The sequence below is a fragment of the Sceloporus occidentalis genome, unplaced genomic scaffold (assembly GCF_023333645.1).
Source record: "Sceloporus occidentalis isolate IW3139 unplaced genomic scaffold, rSceOcc1.0.p SCAF_6, whole genome shotgun sequence".
Classification (NCBI taxonomy): domain Eukaryota; kingdom Metazoa; phylum Chordata; class Lepidosauria; order Squamata; family Phrynosomatidae; genus Sceloporus; species Sceloporus occidentalis.
This window is the reverse complement of record NW_028316986.1, coordinates 138,809,603-138,830,261: the sequence shown is the minus strand read 5'-3', so window position 1 is coordinate 138,830,261 and position 20,659 is coordinate 138,809,603.

Sequence of the window (20,659 nt, the reverse complement as noted above, 5' to 3'; positions counted from 1 at the left end):
GTACCCAGACTGTTGGGGGCAAATTAGCTTACTTGCTAATTAGCTTACTTGCTGTTCACTGCTATGATCTTTGGAATAGCGGTATATAAATAAAACAAATTATTATTATTATTATTATTATTATTATTATTATTATTATTATCTGGGTGGGCAACAGTGGACTTCCAGATGTTATTGTACTGCCTCTCTCAGCATTCCTCATTGCAGCTGTGGTGGTTAGACCTAATGAATTTTGTTGTTCAATAATAAGTAGACATCCCCAGTTGCCCCCTCTTGCTTCCTGCCCAGAAAACCCTACTTTGGGCAGAGCTTGGGAATTTCTTCTAGACATAGTGGAAGAACAGTCGAAGGCTGCACACACACCACAGAAATAATGGAGTTTGACACTGCTTTAACTGTCATGGCTCAATGCTATGGGATCCTGGAATTTTGTTGTGGCACCAGAATTCTCTGACAGGGAGGGCTAAAGATCTCACAAGGCTAAAAATCCTAGAATTCCATAGCATTGAGCTATGACAGTTAAAGCATTGTCAAAGTGCATTAGTTCTCCAGTGCAGATGCAGCCTTAATTTACTTCTCTACATACCTGAAGGATATGTCAGGACATACTGAGTACTTAGTATTCCATTCTCACACCCAGTAAATGTACTGGCCAGAATCAGATTCTTAAGATCAAATGCACATGCATTTTTCATGTTCCCTGCTGGGACTCTTCTTATCTTTTCCCTCCCAACTGGGCAAAAAGTAAGTCTGTCTGGTGGTGTGTTCAAATCTGTTTTCATCACATCATATATGAGAGTGTAAGCAGATGTAAGTTCACACAGTGTAACATAAGATCATGCCAAACAGAGATGAAAGAAACTGGCAGCTTTGGTTTTCATTAATGTAGAATATGTCTAGTATATTTAGCACAATGATTTGTGGAGCCTAGAGGCTTTTAATGTTGGGGAGGAGGAGGAAGAGGAGGAGGAGGAACAGCCAAGATCTCAATCACAGGCAATCATGGGCATTTTAAAGATCTCTATGGTATACCACCATATGGTATGCCACCAATGTTAAAACTGTTGCTGTTCTTTCTTTCTTTCTTTCTTTCTTTCTTTCTTTCTTTCTTTGAAAGTGTTATTTTTCCATGCAGAAACTCTGACAGCCCTACGTCTGAAGTCATCTGCCTTTCTTGTCCCTCTCTTGAATCCTTATATAATGATGCTTCATTGCCTTTTCCATCAGCTCATCCTATTCCTTTGCATGATCTCATGTTGTTACCAAAAATGCTAGGGTCCCATGAGGGCACCCACAAATTAATATGTTTAGAGGGAAATTTTAATAATAGCTCAATGAGAATGGTAGTACAGCTGTGGTAAAAGGCAGCCTGGGATCGCAACCCAATTATATACCAAATCCAAATCACACAGAACTTCAGAGGCAAATCCAAATTAGTTTTAGTTTATTAAGGGAATGAACAACATACACACAAAAATACATGCATTCTCTCACACACACAAGAGCTAAAAAATCAAAGTTGTGAGTGGTGAATAGATTTTGAGGCTTTGCTAACAGCAATACTCACCAACGATGAAACTTGCTTCTAATGGTTGGAAATCAGTACCAGAGATGGACTCAATAGCCACACTGGAAAGTAGGGTGTTGCTGGCTAAAGAGGAGACTAGCTGGTTAAACTGACAGTGTTTGCCTGCTTGACAACTGAACTCAAACAAAGGGGGTCTAAATGCCAGTATTTTTGCTGTGAAAGTGCTTTGATGATGGAAATTAAACACTTGGGGTGATTAGCTATACCAAATGTTTTCCAGGAAAGAAAGTTAGATGGAAATTGCAGTAGATATATCCATGATTGTTTGCCTAGAATTTTGTAATTGTGCTGGCCAAATGGCTGTAATAAAGTTTGTTGTTGTTGTGATGGGTGCATCAACCATTTATAAATCAAGGCTGAGAGCTGTAAATTCCAGAGAGGTGGTATTTCCCAACAAGATCACATCTTGGCAAGAGAGATCTTTATCTACAAAGACACCACTATCTCCCTTTGCCAGGCTACCCATCAGCTTCCTATATTGATCAAAGGGATTAATTATGCTGATGTCTTGGGTCTCATTCCCACTTACATTTAAACTGGTGTGCGATTTGCCATCCCTCCATGTTGGTAAATTGATTCCAAAAGGTCTATTGTTCCCACTATGAAAGTAGATCTTTTCATTACCTCCTTGTAATCACTTCTTTTTTGGCATGATCATCATCCCCACTAGTTTATGTCACTTCAAAATGCATGCCAATCATCTGTGTATCATCAGTGACATAAGCGGCAGCCCAGGCAGCCCGACTTGGGAAATATCTACACACACACACACACACACACACACACACACACACACACACACAAATATACTGATAGAAGATTCAATTCATTAGTTTTGCAACTACTTGCCTCACTATGAGCTGCCGTTGGATAGCCCGGGTAATTGCAAGTAGTTGCAAAACCAGTGAACAGAATCTTCTATCAATTTTATTTTTATTTTTTAAAAAATCATGCACCCATAGGTCACACCACAAGCACAAAGGCAGCACTAGGGGAGGGGGTGGATCTACCAAAAACTGAGGAGGAATGGTAAACACCCCTCTGCCATTACTCCCTCTCCTCCAGAATGATGCAGTTCAGATCCATTATTCCCACTTGTTGAACACGCTTCAGAATTGATTCTTTTCAAAAGAACCACCAAAGAACTAATGTCAGGAAAGAGCAGGGTTTTTTTTTTACATTTGCCTCACTTCATCACAATTGAAATCGATAATAGTAGGATCAGAACAAGTTTCAAATGGGAACGACAGTCATATAACCTGATCAGCAATTTGCCTTAAATCATAGTGGGAACATGGCCTTGGTGTGATCTATTGAGCTGAGCACTGAGATCACTCCCTAGGCAGCTCTAGCTGGTCTATGAGCCAGCTGCCTGCCCCAAGAGAATCCCAGCTTATTCCCAAATCACCAGAACTCCCTTTTAATATGAAATTGATATCAAAATATAAAGGGACCAAACATGGACCTAACAATGTAATGGACATGTTTTTTTTATCCCCATACTAGGTTGCCACTAATAACTAGAGTAAGATGACATGGTGGAGTCTAAGCAAAATTTCCTGAATGAAGCAGTGAGGGATCATGTCCCTATTCACTTAGGAACAGAAAAAAACAACAACAACTGGAAAGCATATATTTCCAGTGGAAGAGATAAAGGCAACCAAGTCCTATGTGCTGTTGATGGTCCACAAACTTTATTTTCTTAAAAAGCCCAATGCATTTGGACCTTGTTGCAAATTGGCCTTTTTCAGGGGTTATTGAAAATGAGTCAAAGTACATTTATTATAGTTGTGATATTGGGACAACACATAAATCATCTCTAAAAACATAATTTCTTTAAAATATCATCTATTATCCATATTATCATATACATAATTATTACCAGAGATTTCAGGAGTTACAGTCTGCACTCTCAACAAAGTAGACACTCTATTACAAGGGAGGGATTAGGACTACCAATGGGTTCATATTTATGGATTTTTGAAGTAACATAATTGAAGAGAACCAATGCATGATGCAATTTGTCCATAAAGTTACTCAGTTCTATTCTGTCTAGCTGATGCAAAATTGAAATTATTTTTAGCCACTTATTCCAATTTTTTTATAAAAGACATTGTATTTCCAAATCTTCATTCAAACCCCCTGATACTGAAGTTTTAAGTTTTGAAAATAAAATGTCTTATATAAATATATATATATATATAAAGATGCCCCACCCTCTTAGACCATGAGATCAGGGAAAGTACATGGCCAAAAGCAAACAACCCCCCAAGCCTTTAAAAAAACAGCCAGAGTCAAGGATGACCGATTCAAACACAGCTCAGCTTCTGTCCTCTCCCCAGAAACTGATGCATAGTTGCATGCTCATGATCAAAATGGAACTGGCACAATGGTGGATCACTGTTGCTGTCATCTTTAGACTTTTTTGCCTCCCTGTTAGCTTTGCCTCTGATACATCATAATAAAAATAAAATAAAAATAATCATATTCTGGGAATTGTTTATGAAAAACATTATTGACATGGTGGCATGTGACTGTACTAAATTCCGCCTTTTAAGTTAAATCTGAATGTTAGTGGAAATCCACTGAACTGATAGAAAAAAGACCATATAAATTTCATTGATTGACAGTGGCTCCTCTTGTGTGACCGGATGTCCTCGTCACAAAGGAGGCCAAGGCACCACAAAATGTAGGGCATTCCAGAACAATTGAGGGTGTTAAAAAATAAAATAAAAGCTAGAAATATAAATCAATGCTTCTTAATCATGCTCAAAATGGAGGGCATTTTGGAATTCCTCTGGACAGAAGATTGGAATGTAGGATGCATCCTGGGGAAAAGGAGGATATCTGATCATCACTGGCTCCTCTAGGTGGGACTGGAGCCTTTAAATCATTACTAGTAGCATGCATTTTTAATCTTCTCAAAAATCAGCTGGAAGAGTTGCTAAAAAAAACATTTCGTTTTTAACTTGTTTCTCCCCACCCCCTTTGTATTAATAAAGTAACACAAACCTGGGAAAGTGGGAAATGTTCTGCCACAGTCCTCGACTGCGTATTTCCCAGTTTCATGTTCAGATTCTCTTCCTGCACTACTGGAGTGAGTTACCCCAAAATGTACTCAGCTGTCAAAGCACTGTAAAGTGTCTGTTTTCTCTGCCACCATTCTGCCAACCGACTACCTTGGGCATTCCACAGGGGAAACTTTGAGTTTCTTGCTTTTAGGCAAGCCTTGTCATTGCATGGGAGATAGCACGATTCATTATCATTATGTCATTTTCAGTGCAAGGATATGATGAGACGAGATGGGGGAAAAAAGCTTCTTGTCAAAAATGAAAATGGTAAATGCTTGTTTCCAGAGAGAACGAAAACAAGAATGTTCTTTTCTCTCTCCAAGTGAAATATAAATATGTGCTGTTCACAGTATCTAAACCCTTTCCCCATTCTTGAATACCTTTTAGGACTTGCTTCACAACTATGTCTCTGAGGTGAACTAAAACTGACATTATATATTTATCTGTGTACGGATAAATACATTTGGGGATCAAAGTAGCAGTTCCACCCAAATAAAATATTTAAGGAAAGATAGACCTGCCAAATAACAGCATTCTTCCTTTTTTTCAACCTCCATACTCATTCTATTTCTGCACAGATGTTTCTGAAAAAGATGCTTTAATGGAGATGTGTCCCATTGGTAAAGCATGTTGAGTACATTGTACAACTACACACTATGCTTTTTGTGCATTTTTACATTGTGTACATGTCAAACACATTTTTTCCTATCATGGAACATTTCATAAACTTGTACATATATGTATTGCTAACTGTAGATTACATCAATTTCAGTGTTCGGTACAGATCAGGGAAATCCATTTTAAACAAAACCTTGATGAAACAGGTTTTTACATATCCCTAAAACTTTTATTGGATAGCTAATAAAGGGGTTTTTAATCACTTACCTAAACACTGCTAGAAAGAATACTGCTTTTTCAAGAAGGGCGTTAGCTACATTAATGAACTATTTTCTGGAAATATACCAGAGCTGCACATCAATATATTGTATGTCTGCTGCTCCCCATCCTGCCTCTACACTAAGGTTATGAATCCTTCATGAGTACCTGTCATTAAGATGCATTATGTTAAGGTATATAATGTATATAATGTATACAGGACATCCTTGGTATTAGGTCCATGAATAATCCAAACCAACACCAATTTAACTGACATGGCTAAAAACTATGAAATCCTGGGATTTTGATTTTGTTGTGGCCCTACAGCCCTCTGACAGTGACGGCTAAATGTCTCACAAAACCACAATTCCCAGAATTCCATAGCATTGCATCATGGCAATCAAAGTGCTATGAAACCACATCATTTCTGCAGCATGGATGCAACCTATGTGTGCAAGTGCATTTGTTGCAGTGTTTTTGGCAAACACACACACACACACACACACACCACTGGAGTTAAAGCTGCTTCATTTTTTAAAAAAAAAAACTACAATTACCTTGTTTGTTCAATTTAGCACTGCAAAATGTTTTGTACGCTTGCTGCTGTGGCTGTTACGTCTTACACGTCTCTGCGCTTCTATCAGTAGTTGTGGGGTGAGGAATAACGCCAAACATGCACATAAGAATTTTTCACTCTCATGAAATTTTCCTTCAGTCCCTAAATTTCTAGCACTGCAGTAACTTAAAACTTCAGTTGAGCATTTAGAACTACAGTTTAGACGCTGTTGCATGCATTCCATTTTTATTTTGAAACAGGGCCATGCCAAGAAATTCCATTGCCTGAGGCAAAGAACAAAATGGCACCACCTCTGATAACATGTGAAATGCCAGCTGGAACAGCAGAGGAATCTTTTCTAACATTGATAATGGGATAGCAACTGAGAATAGTTTCTTTTCTCACACTCCACTGCTTACCACTCTTGATGATCTAGTGCCTATTTCCATTTTTACCTATTCATTCTAGCCCTTCCCAATACGTCTGTTAAGTTCATGAGCACAAAGAATAGGATCTTCAGTTGTTGTTTTCAACAACTGTGTTCTCTTATAGCAGAAGTAAAGTGAACATTATCTCAACTCCCACACAGCCTAAACTTTCCTTTCCACTTCTGTTGTTGGACCCACCTACCTCTTTCTCTCAATTCTCATCAGGCACTTACCTTTCAACATGAATTCAATGGTTGCTCTTGACAACCCTTATAGCCAGATGGCCCCAAAGAATGTAGAACAAGCATTGTATGAAAAGGAGACAGCTGAAGAAATCTGATTTGATGTAACCTTAACTGGATCTTGAAATATGAAAGAAATTAACCCTCTGTTAATTTCTTCGGTAGCCTAAAAGACTTAAAACTTTATTGCACACTTTTCCCCCCATTATGGGAACTGGGACTCTCGGGGCCACGTGTGACCTGAAAAAAAAAACCCAGATTTTATCACACAGCAAATTGTCCTCAAAAGGGCCCCATTCCATCCTCTGGAGCCAAGCCATCTCCGTTCAGTGCTGAAGGGGCATTTTCCTCGGTCGGAAGAATTCCAACCAGAAAATTTAACACCCCATAGCACTGAACGAGGATGGCTTGGCACCGGGGGATGGAATGGGGCCCTTTTGAGGACGATTCGCTGTGCGATAAAATCTGTTTTTTGCAGGTCGCATGCGGCCCCGAGAGTCCCCTTCCAGTTCTCATAATAGGGGAAAAGATGTGCAATAAAGTTCTTATTCTGACTTCCAGGAGGTAGCAAACGTTGCACAGTTTCATTCTTCAGTGTTTCATGATTTTAAAGATCTTTAATTTTACCTGAATCAGCTTTGCATTCTGTGCAATCGGTGGTACGTTTGCAGTCTCCATGGCAATATTTTGTCACCTCCAGGGCCTCTCATGGCTGGGGAGGGGTGCACTGTGGTTCATTTTGGGGCAAAACAGTGTTAACACCCCAATTATTTTTCCAGAAGTGGATGCAATGAAGGAATGTAGCAGAGCCAGCCCGTCCATATAGGCGAGCTAGGCGACTGCCTAAGGGTGCCAACCTGTAGGGGGCACCAGCGGGGTGGCAAGGGAGTCAAGAGGCCAGAGAGGGAGAGAAAGTGGCTGGAGCCCGGAGGATGAGGTGAATGGAGCAGCCAGCAGCTGCGAGCCTGTAAGTAGCAGGAAGAGAGAGCTGCTTATTGTGGCACTGCTGGTGGTTGCGCACCCTGGCATTTTTATCAGGCTCTGTTTGCAAAAGGGAAGGGGGGAAGAAGTTTGCTGTGCTGTGCAACCCCCCTGGGCTGCATCTACACTTAAGCTGGTTTGGCACCTCTTTAACTCTTTCTGGCTCAAGGCTATGGAATTCTGGGAGTTGGAGTTTGTTGTGGTGTCCCTCCCTCTTTCTTTCCGTCTGTCCGTCTGTCCCTCCCTCCCTCCCCCTCCCTCCCTCTTCCTTCCTACCTTCCCCCTTTCTTCCATCTTCCTTCCTTCCTTCCTTCCTTCCTTCCTTCCTTCCTTCCTTCCCTCCTCCTTCTTCCCTTCCTTCCTTCCTTCCTTCCTTCCTTCCTTCCTTCCTTCTCTCCCTCTGTTTCTTGCCAAGAGAGACACTTGTTCAGGAAAGGCTTGCCATGGCCTTCCTCTGAGGCTGAGAGAGTGCAATTTCCCCAAAGCCACCCAGTGGGTTTCCGTGGCCCAATTTCTCCCCCCCCCCCCCCCGCAAATAGCTCCTTCCCAGACTTTGGCCCTATTCCTTTCCTATCCACCCACTTTTGCCTCCCTTCCCACTCACCCACCTTTTCCTCTGATTCCTAGACCCCCCTGTTGTTGTTTGTTGTTGTGTATCCTCAAGTCCTTTCTGCCTCCTGGCCACCCTCTCATGGTTTTCTTGGCAAGGTTTGTTCAGAGGAGGCTCGCCATGGCCTTCCTCTGAGGCTGAGAGAGTGTGACTCCCTCAAAGTCACCCAGTGGGTTTCCATGGCCCCATTTCTCCCTCTCTCCCCTCCCCCCCAAAATAACTCCTTCCTCCTTCCCAGACTTTGGCCCTATTCCTTTCCTATCCACCCCCTTTTGCCTCCCTTCCCATCACCCACCCCTTTCTCTGATTCCTAGACCCTTTGTTGTTGCTTGTTGTTGTGTGTCCTCAAGTCCTTTCTGACTCATGGCCACCCTCTCATGGTGCTTCCTTGGCAAGATTTGTTCAGAGGAGGCTCGCCATGGCCTTCCTCTGAAGCTGAGAGAGTGTGATGCCTCCACCCAGTGGGTTTCCATGGCCGAGCTGGAATTTGAACCCAGAGTCATAGTCCAATGCTCAAACAACTAGTCCACACTGGCTCCAACAATCCACTTTAAAAGCTTGTCTTCCCAGGGTGTCCAGATGTTTTCACCGCAAAGGAAGGCAGCACAAAATGGAAGGCATTCAAGAAAAAGGGGGGGCAGGATTGAAGAAAAGCTCAAAACACTCTTAGAAATGTAAATGCATGCTTCTTAGTCATGCTCAAAATGGAGGATGTTTTAGAATACCTCCTGGACAGAAGGTTGGAATGGTGGTCATGTCCTGGAAGAGGAGGAGATCTGCCCTGCCCTGAGGCGAACCTACCATGGGGTTTTCTTGGCAATATGAGTACAGAGAAGCTTTGCCATGGCCTTCCTCTGAGGCTGAGAGAGTGTGGCTTGCCCACTCTTGGTGTTGTTGTTGTTGTTGTTATAGTTTATTTCTAAAGTGCTGTAAATGGTGTGCCTACTATGTGTCTTTTCTTTCTCGCCCTGGAGCCATTCCCATCCTTATTTCATAGGCTGCATCTACACTGCAGAAATAATGCAATTTGACAGCGCTTTAATTGCCCTGGTTCCATGCTATGGAATCCTGGGATTTTGATTTTTGGAGGAGATTTCACCTTCGCAGTCAGAGAGCCACAGCAAACTACAAATCCCAGGGATCCATAGCATGGAATGATATATCGCAGGATGACCAGATGTCCTCTTTTTCTGCGATATATCTTACATTTCAGTCTTCTGTCCAGGAGGAATTCCAAAAATGTTCTCCCTTTTGAGCATCACTAAGATGAATGAATTTATATTTATATGAGAGGTTTCTGCTTTTACTTGGTCATGTCCCCCATTTTACTTGAAAGCCCTACATATTGCGGTGCCTTGTCCTCCTTTGCAGTTAGGACAACCGGTCACCGTGGGAGCCAAGGGCAGCTAAAGTGGTGTCAAGCTGCATTAATTCTGCAGTGTGGCAGCAGCACTGGTCCTCTCACCTGGTGACCCTACTGGTTTTCTTCTCTTTCTTGTGACACCCTTTCCTGCCCCTTGAGTGAAGATTTTTAATTTTTAGGGGTTATAGATCGACTACTGCTACCCCACAAATTCATGGGGATGGGATCCAGATTTTTCCACATCATTAGAATGAATAATGCTTCCAGCTTGCAAAAGGAATATGTATGCATTAGTTTCCATTCCAAATATCACAGCAATAAAAAAGTCTTTAACCTGTAAAAACTTAATTGGCTTTTTGTCTAATTCTCAATATTGTGACAAGAGATTGGAACATGAGTTTTATGTCATGTTTAGCTTTAACAAATGAAACAGCGGAAATCAAGGCATGAAAATAATTATGAGGGGTGATAGGGGTGCCAAAATATTTCTTGCCTAGGGTGGCCAAATACCTAGAGCTGGCCCTGGAATGCAGCCCTCCAGAATTCCATAACAGAAAAATAGAGCTTCCCTACATTGGAAAGGTTCTCCATTTCAGAGTAAATACCAAAACAGAAGTTGCTGTATTGATCGATTAGAGCAAAACAAAACGCAAAATTTATAGGTGAGCAAAACTTTTAGTGGGGCTAATTATAATTCTGAAGTAGTGTGCAAGCTGGTTAAGGTCCCCAGAAAATTTTTTTTTATTTTTTTTTTTTTTATTATATATTTTTAAAAAAAGTATAACAGCTTTTTCTTTTTCTTTTACATTGATTGTACATTTTCCATTTCCCCCCCACAATACGTACAGATGAACATACAATCATGTTCTTATTCCCACTTATCGTTTATACATTCTTCTTTTTCTTAAATAAAACTTCCATCCTCTGGAAACTTACTTTCATATTGACATTTGAATCTGTTAATCTTAAGATTATAAATCGATGTTCAACCAGTTCCTTCACCTTTTCTAGTTTATATTAATATCTGCTAATTTCTTCCAAATTAAACATGAATTTTTCCATATTTGCCTATTGTTTGGTTCTTTAACTCAAAACTCTTTTGTAGTTCTGGCCATACATCATTTTTTCAACCTGGAGTATTCCTTTCTTATGTTTCTGTTATGATTCGTCGTTACCTAGCTCTATTTTTGCGGTTTTATCCTGTGTTTTCTACATTCGATCAGTATTATCTTTGACTATTTACAAGAATATTCTTCTTCCTTTACATGCTAATATTTTTCATATTAAGGCCTATTTATCTTATTAGAGATTTCTTGTTTACATACCCAGCAGTATATTGCTATACATTAGTATTACAAGCTTTTCATAATATACATTTCCATTTAATTTTTAGAAAATTATAAAAAATTTTCCAGCATGATTGTACTTCTTCTTCTGTTTTGTCTTTCATCCATGCAGTTAATCTGTCCATTTCAGCTGTCTCGTAGAGCTTGATAATCCATTTTTCTAAAGATGGTATTTTTGTGCTCTTCCAGAATTTCGCATATGTTATTCTTGCACAGGCTAATGCATAAAATATGAGTCTACCATTTAATTTCATCAATTCATTATCTACCATTCCCAACAAAAACACTTCTGGAGTAAATGGGATTTCAAGTTTTAAATCTATTCTCAGACATTTATATATACCAATCCAATATTGTCTTGCTAACTTACACGTCCACCACATATGAAAATAAGATCCAGTTTCTTTTCTACATTTCCAACAAATAGAATTTACATTCTTGTACATATAAGATAGTTTTCTGGGGGTGAGGTGCCATCTATATACCATTTTATAAATATTCTCTTTTATTTGTTGTGAGGTTGTGTATTTCAAATCTTTCAACCAAACTTTAACCCAGTTTTCGTATTTTAGGTTATGGCCTACATTCTGAGCCCATTTTACCATAGTGTGTCTGACTACTTCCTCTTCTGTGTCCCATTCTTGCAACATTTTATAATAACTGGAGATCAGTTTTGTTTTTCCTTTTAGCATGATTTCTTCCCATTGCGTCTTTTGAGTTTCTATCCCCTTTGACTTTTTGTCCATTTTCCATCTTTCGTATAATTGTCTATGTAAACACCAATGGCATATTATACCTGTTTCTCTTAGTTCTGCCTGAGATTTTATTACTGCTTCTCCTTCTGGATTAATTGTTAATAAATCTGAATAATATAGCCAATTGGGTTTCCCTATCCCTTCTTTACCAAAAAAAGCTTCGTGAGGGGAACAACATTGTGGAATGTTTTTACAAAGTCTTATTTTTAACTTTTCCCATACTGACAATAAAGCTCTTTTCACAATATGATTTCTGAATTCCTTGTGTATCTTGTCTTTATCGTAAAAGATATAACCATGCCAGCCATATCTCATGTCCCCTCCTTCTAATGCTAAGGTTTTTTCCTCATTCAACAGTATCCAAATAGATAACCAGTTTAAAACAGATGCAAAATAATACAGTTTCAAGTTCGGTAAGCTCAGGCCTCCTCTACTTTTATTATCACACATGATCTTCTGATTAATTCTGGCTCTCTTCCCTCCCCAGATGAACTTTGAGATATCTGCCTGCCAATTTTTTAGTGGTTTAAATGAATGCAATATCGGAATAGTCTGAAATAGAAACATAATTTTGGGTAGTACATTCATTTGTATTACCGCTATCTTTCCAAGGAAGGATAGCTGAAGATTTTCCCATTTCTTTAGGTCTGCTTTAATTTCCTTCCATGTTTTATCGTAGTTATTATGGTAGAGATCGGTATTTTTATTTGTCAGTTTGATTCCCAAATATTTTACTTCTTTTTCTAAACCAAAACCACTTTCCCTCAGTAGTTTCTGTTCCTCTTTACTATCAATATTTTTTGTCATCATTACAGTTTTACTCTTGTTAACCTTTAAACCAGATATCTCCTCAAAATCTTTCAATACATTCACCAAGGGTTTAATTCCTTTCTCGGGGTCTTCTAATATAAACACAATGTCATCAGCAAATGATCTTAATTTAAATTCAAACTTTTTAATTCTTACACCTTGAATTTCTTTCTTGCCTCTCACTGTATTACATAAAGCTTCTAAAACAAAAATGAAGAGAAGAGGGGACAAGGGACATCCCTGTCTCGTACCTTTAGTTATGCAAAATTCTTCAGTTTTTTCTTGGTTAATGATCAATCTGGCTTTTTGATTATTATAGATTTCTCGAATCCATCTTAAAAACACTGGACCTGCTTCAACCTTTTCTAACATATAAAACATTGTATCCCAACAAACATTGTCAAAAGCCTTTTCCAGGTCAGTGAAAATTAGCGCTAATTTTTTTTCGTTGTGATTTTCAAAGTATTCTAATACGTCCATTATAATCCGTGTATTATCTTTAATCTGTCTCTGCGGTAAAAACCCTGATTGATCTTCATTTATCCAGCTTTTCAGTATCTTCTTCAGTCTTTCAGCAAGTATTGTTGTGAATATTTTGTAGTCTGAGTTTAGGAGTGAAATTGGTCGATAACTTTTCATGTCCAATGGGTCTTTATTTTCCTTTAACAGAATAGTAATGTTTGCGTTGTTCCATGTGTCCGGGAATTTACTTTTCCCTATTGCATTACAGGTTGATTTTAACGGTATTATTAATTCCTCTTGAAACTCTTGATAATATTCTATTGGAAGTCCATCAGGACCAGGGGATTTCCCTTTTTTCCCTTTCTTTATCGCTTCTATCACTTCCCCTACACTGATTGGATTATTTAGTATATCTCTTTGTTCATCTTTGAATAATAATAGATCAGCTTTATCTAGAAATTTTTCTATTTTGTCTTTTGATAGTTGATGTTTTTTGTATAATTCTGTGTAGAAGGTTTTGAATTCTTGTCTAATCTCGCTTTGGTTCATTGTTAGTCTTCCTTCTTTTGTTTTGATTTCTGTTATGATATTCCTTTCTTTATGTTTTCTAAGCCTATATGCTAACCAACGACCAGGTTTATTAGCTTTATCAAAAAAGGTTTGTTTCATGTATCTCAATTTTTTTTGTATTTCTTCATTTTCTTCCAGGTCTATTTGTTTTTTTAAAGTGTTAATCTCTTTTTTGATTACTTTATTTGTTGTTTGTTTATGTAATTCCTTTTCCTTCTGTTGTAGTTCCTGATATAGTAGGTTTAATCTTTCTTTTTTCTTTTTCTTCATTATCAAATTTTGTTGAATAAAGAAGCCTCTTATGACAGCCTTTGAAGCTTCCCATACTGTGGTTATATCTATGTCTTCTTTTATATTTTCTTTAAAAAAATATCTCAGTGTTTCTTTTCCTTTTTTCAAGATTTCTTCTTTGGATAAGAGTGAGGTATTTAATTTCCATGAAAATTCTAGTGGTCTACTCCTAATTATCATTTCTATTGGGTTGTGATCCGAGATGGTTCTAGGTTGAGAGTCTATTGAAATTATATCTTTACACAATATTTTGGATGCCATAAAAAAATCAATTCTTGATAAGCTTTTATGTCTTTCTGAGAAATAAGTGAAGTCCATTGCCTCTTTATACTTAAATCTCCAGGCATCTAAAGAAAGCAGAAGAGGAAGAAAGACAGGAGGGTATGAATTAATAGAGGAACACCCAGAAAATTTTACTAGGCTAAGAGCATATCTACACAGGCCAAATGATTCAGTCCCCCCCTCCCCCCCAGCCTTCACATCGCCCTATCCAAATGACATAGGGCCAGTTTCACTGTGAACTGCCTACACGTGAGAAGCACTGTCTTGCAGCAAATCTGGGCCATCCCTGCTTTAAAGTAAATGTAAAAGATTCACCATTTGCTCCAGATCTTCCCAAAAAATCCAGAGGACTGGAGTGATGTGTGATGGTTGTCTACACAGGATCTCACTATGCCTCCCACTGCCACTGCTGGTGCAAGCCACTCCTCTGAGATCACAACAAGGTGCCCAGCCATAGGATTGATGATAGATACCTTGTTTCTGGCCTCAGAGGGAATAAGTCACCCCTCTGCTGCATGCTGTGTAGACATCTTCTTAGCATTGCTTCAGAATATGTGGCTAATGAGGGAAAGTCTGGGGAAAATTCAGGGCCAGGATACTCCAGAGGCAGCTCAGAGTATTCTGGCCAGTGTAGACCCATTGTAGGTGGATAAAATACCAGAGAGGAGGGGTGATTATTGGCAGTGGGATGTCAGTCTTTGTTCTGTTTTCATTTTTCCATTCTCAGACACAAGAATGAAAAAAAAAAAACCATAAGTCTCCTCCAGCCCTTTCTGGGTATTTTTGTGCAGTTTGGGATTTTTCACATTTATTGAAATGTGAATTTATTGAAATATGAATTGAAATGTAAATTTTGGAAGGTTCTTTTGGTACCTAAATGTATGAATGAAAACATTTTTGTTGTTTGGATAAATATGTTTTTCTTCAAGTTCAGTGGATTTTATGCAAAAAAATAAAAAGTGGCAGCGGTTAGGAATGTTTTTGATGAGGTATCCTTTCAAATTTCCATATTAAAAATGAAGAGTCATAAATTACTGAAGATCCACCATGGAACACATTTACCTATTATCAACCTGTCTGGTAGTATTTAACTGAAAAACGGTTCAGTTTAATAGCTAGGAATTAATGGAATTATGAAACAAAAAAGTACTAGTAGGTATTATTTAATAGTACAGGGGAAAGGAATGCTAGCTTCCAGAAGCTTTGAAAATAGAAACAAACTCAGATCATCCATCTATTTTTTTTCTCCATGACGGGGTTTCTAACACTATTGTATGAGAAGAGCCATAAGACAAAAAGGAAACATGAAACTGCACTGTTGTATGTATTCAAACATTTTAAAAACAATTTCTTCATTCTGCACTGCTTGTTCTGAATTATTCCATAGCCAGAAAATTGCAGTTCAGAAATAAATTCATTTTTTCAACATCTATTTTAATTAGGACCACTCTGCAGGTGCCTTGGTATCTTCAGACAACAGCACAACTAGAAGGAATATAGTACAGCAATGTTTTAAGACATGGAACCTATTCTCTCAGTGTTTCCTGAATTGTGTCCTGAAAGATACATCTTCATTATCTCCTTATTATCACAAAAGCTGAAGAAATTGATCATGATGGCTATAAGCCAAAGGAGAACACAAATAACATCTAAAACCACACACCCCTCTAGACCTCCAGATCTACATCAGGGCTAAACCAAGTTAAATTCTGCAGGATTCATGTGGAATGTTGAGTTCATTAGTGAGGAATTAATGGGGGTAGTTATGAGAGTCCCCTGGGACTTTATATGTTAACACAATGACCTGTTAAGGAACACTTTAAGGTTGCAATCTTTCTTTGGGCTCTGTGAAGCAAAGTTATAAGGGAATTGTAATCAGATATGTCTGATTATAACTATTTTTGATATCCAGGAGAATAGGGTTATCTCTGTGCCTCTGGCTATAAAAATGTAGCCAAATGCTATGTAAGGGGTTATTCAGTCAGTGAAAATAATCCAGGTAGAATCTGGTTTGAATCTTTGTTGTTCACATGCATTTCGAATGAATCTGACTGGGGCAGCGGTGGCAAACCCCCCCCAACCCGCGATAATCTATTTTTTCTGAGTTTTCCTAAAAGATTCAGATTCTTGACTGTGTGAATAACCAATGCAAATAGACCCGGAATAAACCAGGATAACACTCTGCGTGCCTTGAAGTACTTTGAATACATTCTCATCATTAAATCCATCTTAGTGTTGACACATGTGAGAAACCAAAACTTGCAGGGATGCACATAGATGCACTTCCATAGTGTGAATAACAAACCTGGAATGCATGAGTGAGACTATTTGCATAGTCCCACTAAAAATAAATAAATGTGTGAATGACCCTTAAATGCTTTCATTCTCTCCCTGCTCCTGAATATCAGATTGACAACAACAGGTTGATTGCACAATGGACAGCAGGCAGGTAGTGACTACATCATTGTACTACAGCCATAAAGCCATACATGCAGATGTAACTAAGTTTACACTGCCATATATCACCAGCAGGGTTCCAGTCTAAGTCTTCAGTCACCTCTCCTTCCAAGAGAAACTTCTCCTTACAAAGTCTGCCAATGAAAAGTCCACACCAAGGAAAGTGAACAGTGTCGAACAGGAAAACTGAATTCTTAATGGTATGATGAAACAATGTTTTTCTTACTATTTTGTAACAGGGAATAATCTATCTCCTTGTAAAGATGAGGGCCTTCCTCCTGTGTCTCATGTTAAAAAAATCCAAATAGCCACAATCAAATATGTCCTCACTCTACTTTCAACCACATGCCAGAATATAATTTTGCGTGCACATTAGGTGCGCGAAGGAGATGTCATATTAAAATTTCATACACATTGCAGCACAGATGAAAATGTGCAAATGAATGGCCTAAATGATTCAAAACATGACTTTGTTTAAAGTTGCATTAATAACATTTCAATTAAAAGTTAAACAAGCACAGGCTTTTATGAAGGGCTGCAAAACGCTCAATTAATTTATGTCCTAAACTGTGAACTGTTTTACTGGAATAAGGATGGGCTTATAATATATAAAACAGTACTTAACGCCTTACTGAATGGTCCCTCCAAACAACAATCATTTTGACATGTTTAACTGGCTGGAATAAAAAGAGGCCATAATCATTCCTTTTCTAAATCCTGTAGAGTTCATATGACCAGCTTGGGACTAAAGACAGAGTCGAAAGCAGACATCCTTCCTCCCACTCAGTTGATAGTAAAAATATTGAATGTAGAACACACAACCTTTCACAATTACAATTATAGCTGAAAAAGGAATCAATGTAGACTCTGAGGATTGTACAATACATGTCATGTGGATATCTGAGGAACTAATCTGGTTAAAATTTTCAAATGAACTGGCTTGATTTGTACTTCTTGGATTGACTGGAAGGTAGTTCTTTCACAGTTTGAATTGTCCCCAGACTAAACGTGAGTGAAATTGTTCTTAGTGATTTAAGGTTTCAGTGTTCCACTGTGGAACAAAGGATCAGGATAAGCTGGGGCATCATGTACAAGTGGGGAATCAATGTCATCTCCAGAGTCATAGTTCAACACTCAAACTACTATGCTACATTTGCTCTCAGTTCTCCTATAGTTAGGGACTTTAAAAACTGACCCATTATGTCTGCCTTTAAGACTATGAAAGGAAGCTTTACATCCCTTTTACCACTTTATTTCCCAACCTGTTTGAGCATACATAACTGTGATTGAAATTGATTAAGGAGATCACATGTAGTCAGAAAATGCATCAGTTGGTAAAGGGCAGCTGTCTTCAAAATTATGGAAATAAATTGGAGAAGAGACATGGAACAATAATTAGCACAAAGGGAAAGATCCAGAGAAGTTTCATTTATCATAGGATGCTAGACAGCATGGTTAAAGAAGCTTGTGAAAATTCCCCTTAAAAAGAACAACTGACCAAATGGTTTATACAAGGCAGAAGATGACACAAGAGGACTGTCTGGTCGCTTCATCTTTTTTGATACGACGTGCCATGGAGGCATCCAATTCCTTTAATGCTCTTGTGATGTTTCAATGATGTGTTCATTCATGCAGCAAAGCCTTCTTAGATTTTCTTAGTGTGAAGGTAAGACCATCATAGAGCATCTGTTTGACTTGGCTAGTTTATTTTTTTCTCTTCCATCTTGTGTAATGTAGAGCAGAGCAGAAATCCTGTGGTCCTCCAGACATTGCTGAACAGCTGTTCCCATCATTCTTCAACCTTGGTTAGTGCTGGCAACAACATCTGGAGAGCCATTGGAGATGAGCCATTGCAGATTCAATGGCAGAAGCTGCTTATGGTCCTGTCTCAGTGGTTCTGCCAGATTAAAGAGGGCTTAAGGGGGCCTTGGGCAAGACAACTCCATCATCCATCTACTGTACCTATTTCCCTCCCCCAACTTAACAGATGTCAGGGAAGGAGGAATTAGTTACCTTGCCCTTTTCCCAAGAGGAAAGGGACAAAGAGGAATGGGAGCACCAATCCTTAGTTTCCCACTGCCTGATATTAGAGGCAAGGGGACAAATGAGCCCTTTCCTGCTAAACCTATGTTTGAACTGTTGGAGATACCAGCTTCATATTTCTGAAACTCCATGATGATTATGTTTGCTCTCCCTCTCTCTCTCTCTCTCTCTCGAATGCATGTTTTAGGGTAACTTCCTGTTTGTGTGTTGATGTCTTTACACACCATGCTTGCTCTTCCTCCATTAAGGAGGCAAAAAGGAGCTTCTCTCTCCTAAGAAGGTCAGAACCACTTTATTTAGAGTATTTATATGCTGCTTACAGAGTGGCTTACATATTGCTATTTTGACAGTTCTTTGCCCACTGGCTTACAATGTAAAAAGACATGACATAAAAGGAAAGGGGAGTGGCAGTGGAGAAGGGGATCAGATTTAGTAGATATTGGCAGTTCTTCTCTCCCTCCAAGGGCAAGGTGGTAGCAGTTAAGATGAAGGAAGGGAATTTCATCTTCCCACATTGACCTGGTATGTGGATTTTCTTCTTTTGTCCTGCCTCAAGAAGCTAAACCTCTGTACAGTATATGAAATCCACAAGATTGTGAGTAAAAAAAATGCATGCCTTTTAAGAAAGATGATTAAATCTGATTCTTTCTCTAAACTAGATGCACTTGTGGAGTTGGTGGCCAGTTCTTGCCATTCTAAGGTTCTGCTTCAATGCAGTTTAAAACTCTGCTAAAGAGATTCAGACAATCTCAATTGTTTTTAACTAAACCCAAAGGACTCACCTATTTCAGACTGCACTTTCAGGCATACTTTCGCAGCCTGTGAACTGAATCATTTTAGCTCAACCTATGCCCATTGTATCACATGTTTGCCACTTTTCCTCTCCAGACATCTCTGGTTGCTTTCAGGGAGCTTTGGAATTGTGGCTACTTTTGATGTGATAAATGTCATGCACAACCAGAATCAAATCTGGTTTTGGCAAAGCCATCCTTTAAAATGTCATACTCCTGGGATGCTACCATTTCATGCAGCCAGTCAAAGGCCTGGACAAGTGTTTCAGCAACAGTGTCTTTTCTACCCACTCTCTCTCCGTCCCTCGCTCCTTCATTTGCACAAATGAACAGTTACCTAGTGTTACTTCTTTACATGCATATAAACTGTTCCTTCTGGATCACTGAGTATAGCCCCATTATGGAGCTTAAGCACCAGCATTAGTTCAGTTTTAACACGTATAAAATTTAGTAGCAAATCATTTATATTCATCAGCACACAGCAGTGGAACAGGATAGTATGCTTTATTTGCCTTGGTTAATAGGCTTCAAGGCTGAGTGGCCTTTGGTCTGAGGGGAAGGACAGGGCTGCTTTTGCTAACTGAGGTCCTTAGTTTATTTGTTAAAGTCACTATCGTATACACAGGGTTGAAACTGCTGCATTTTGGTGGCATAACAACTCTCCTATAATTGAAATAGATTGCTTAAGATAACTTGTTGAAATTCAATTGTTCCTGACAGCAAACATTCTCAGAATCCATGGAGCTGAATTCTCAGTGTCTGATTTATCAGTATGAAGAACATTTGATTCTCCACTGGATCTAATGTTCCAGTTAGATAGAAATCTTCATAAATTTTGTTCTAGCAGGGAAGAAATAATAATTTTACCACTATTCTCCCTCCTATGAGAATGTCATTGAAAACTGAGCACTTTTCAAAGACTTTTCACAATCTGGGATCTATTTTTTTGCCAAAAAAAAAAAAAAAAAAAACAATGGACAAGATTTTCTGTGCCCCAAAACAAGGTTGTGGCACAGAAAACAGCATTTTATTTAATGCCTAAGCTAAATTTAGGCAGGGAAACCCACTTTGCTGCTTATAAAATTCTCTTTTCTGCTCAGGCACCTTGTATTCTGCACAGAAATGTTATTTATTGTG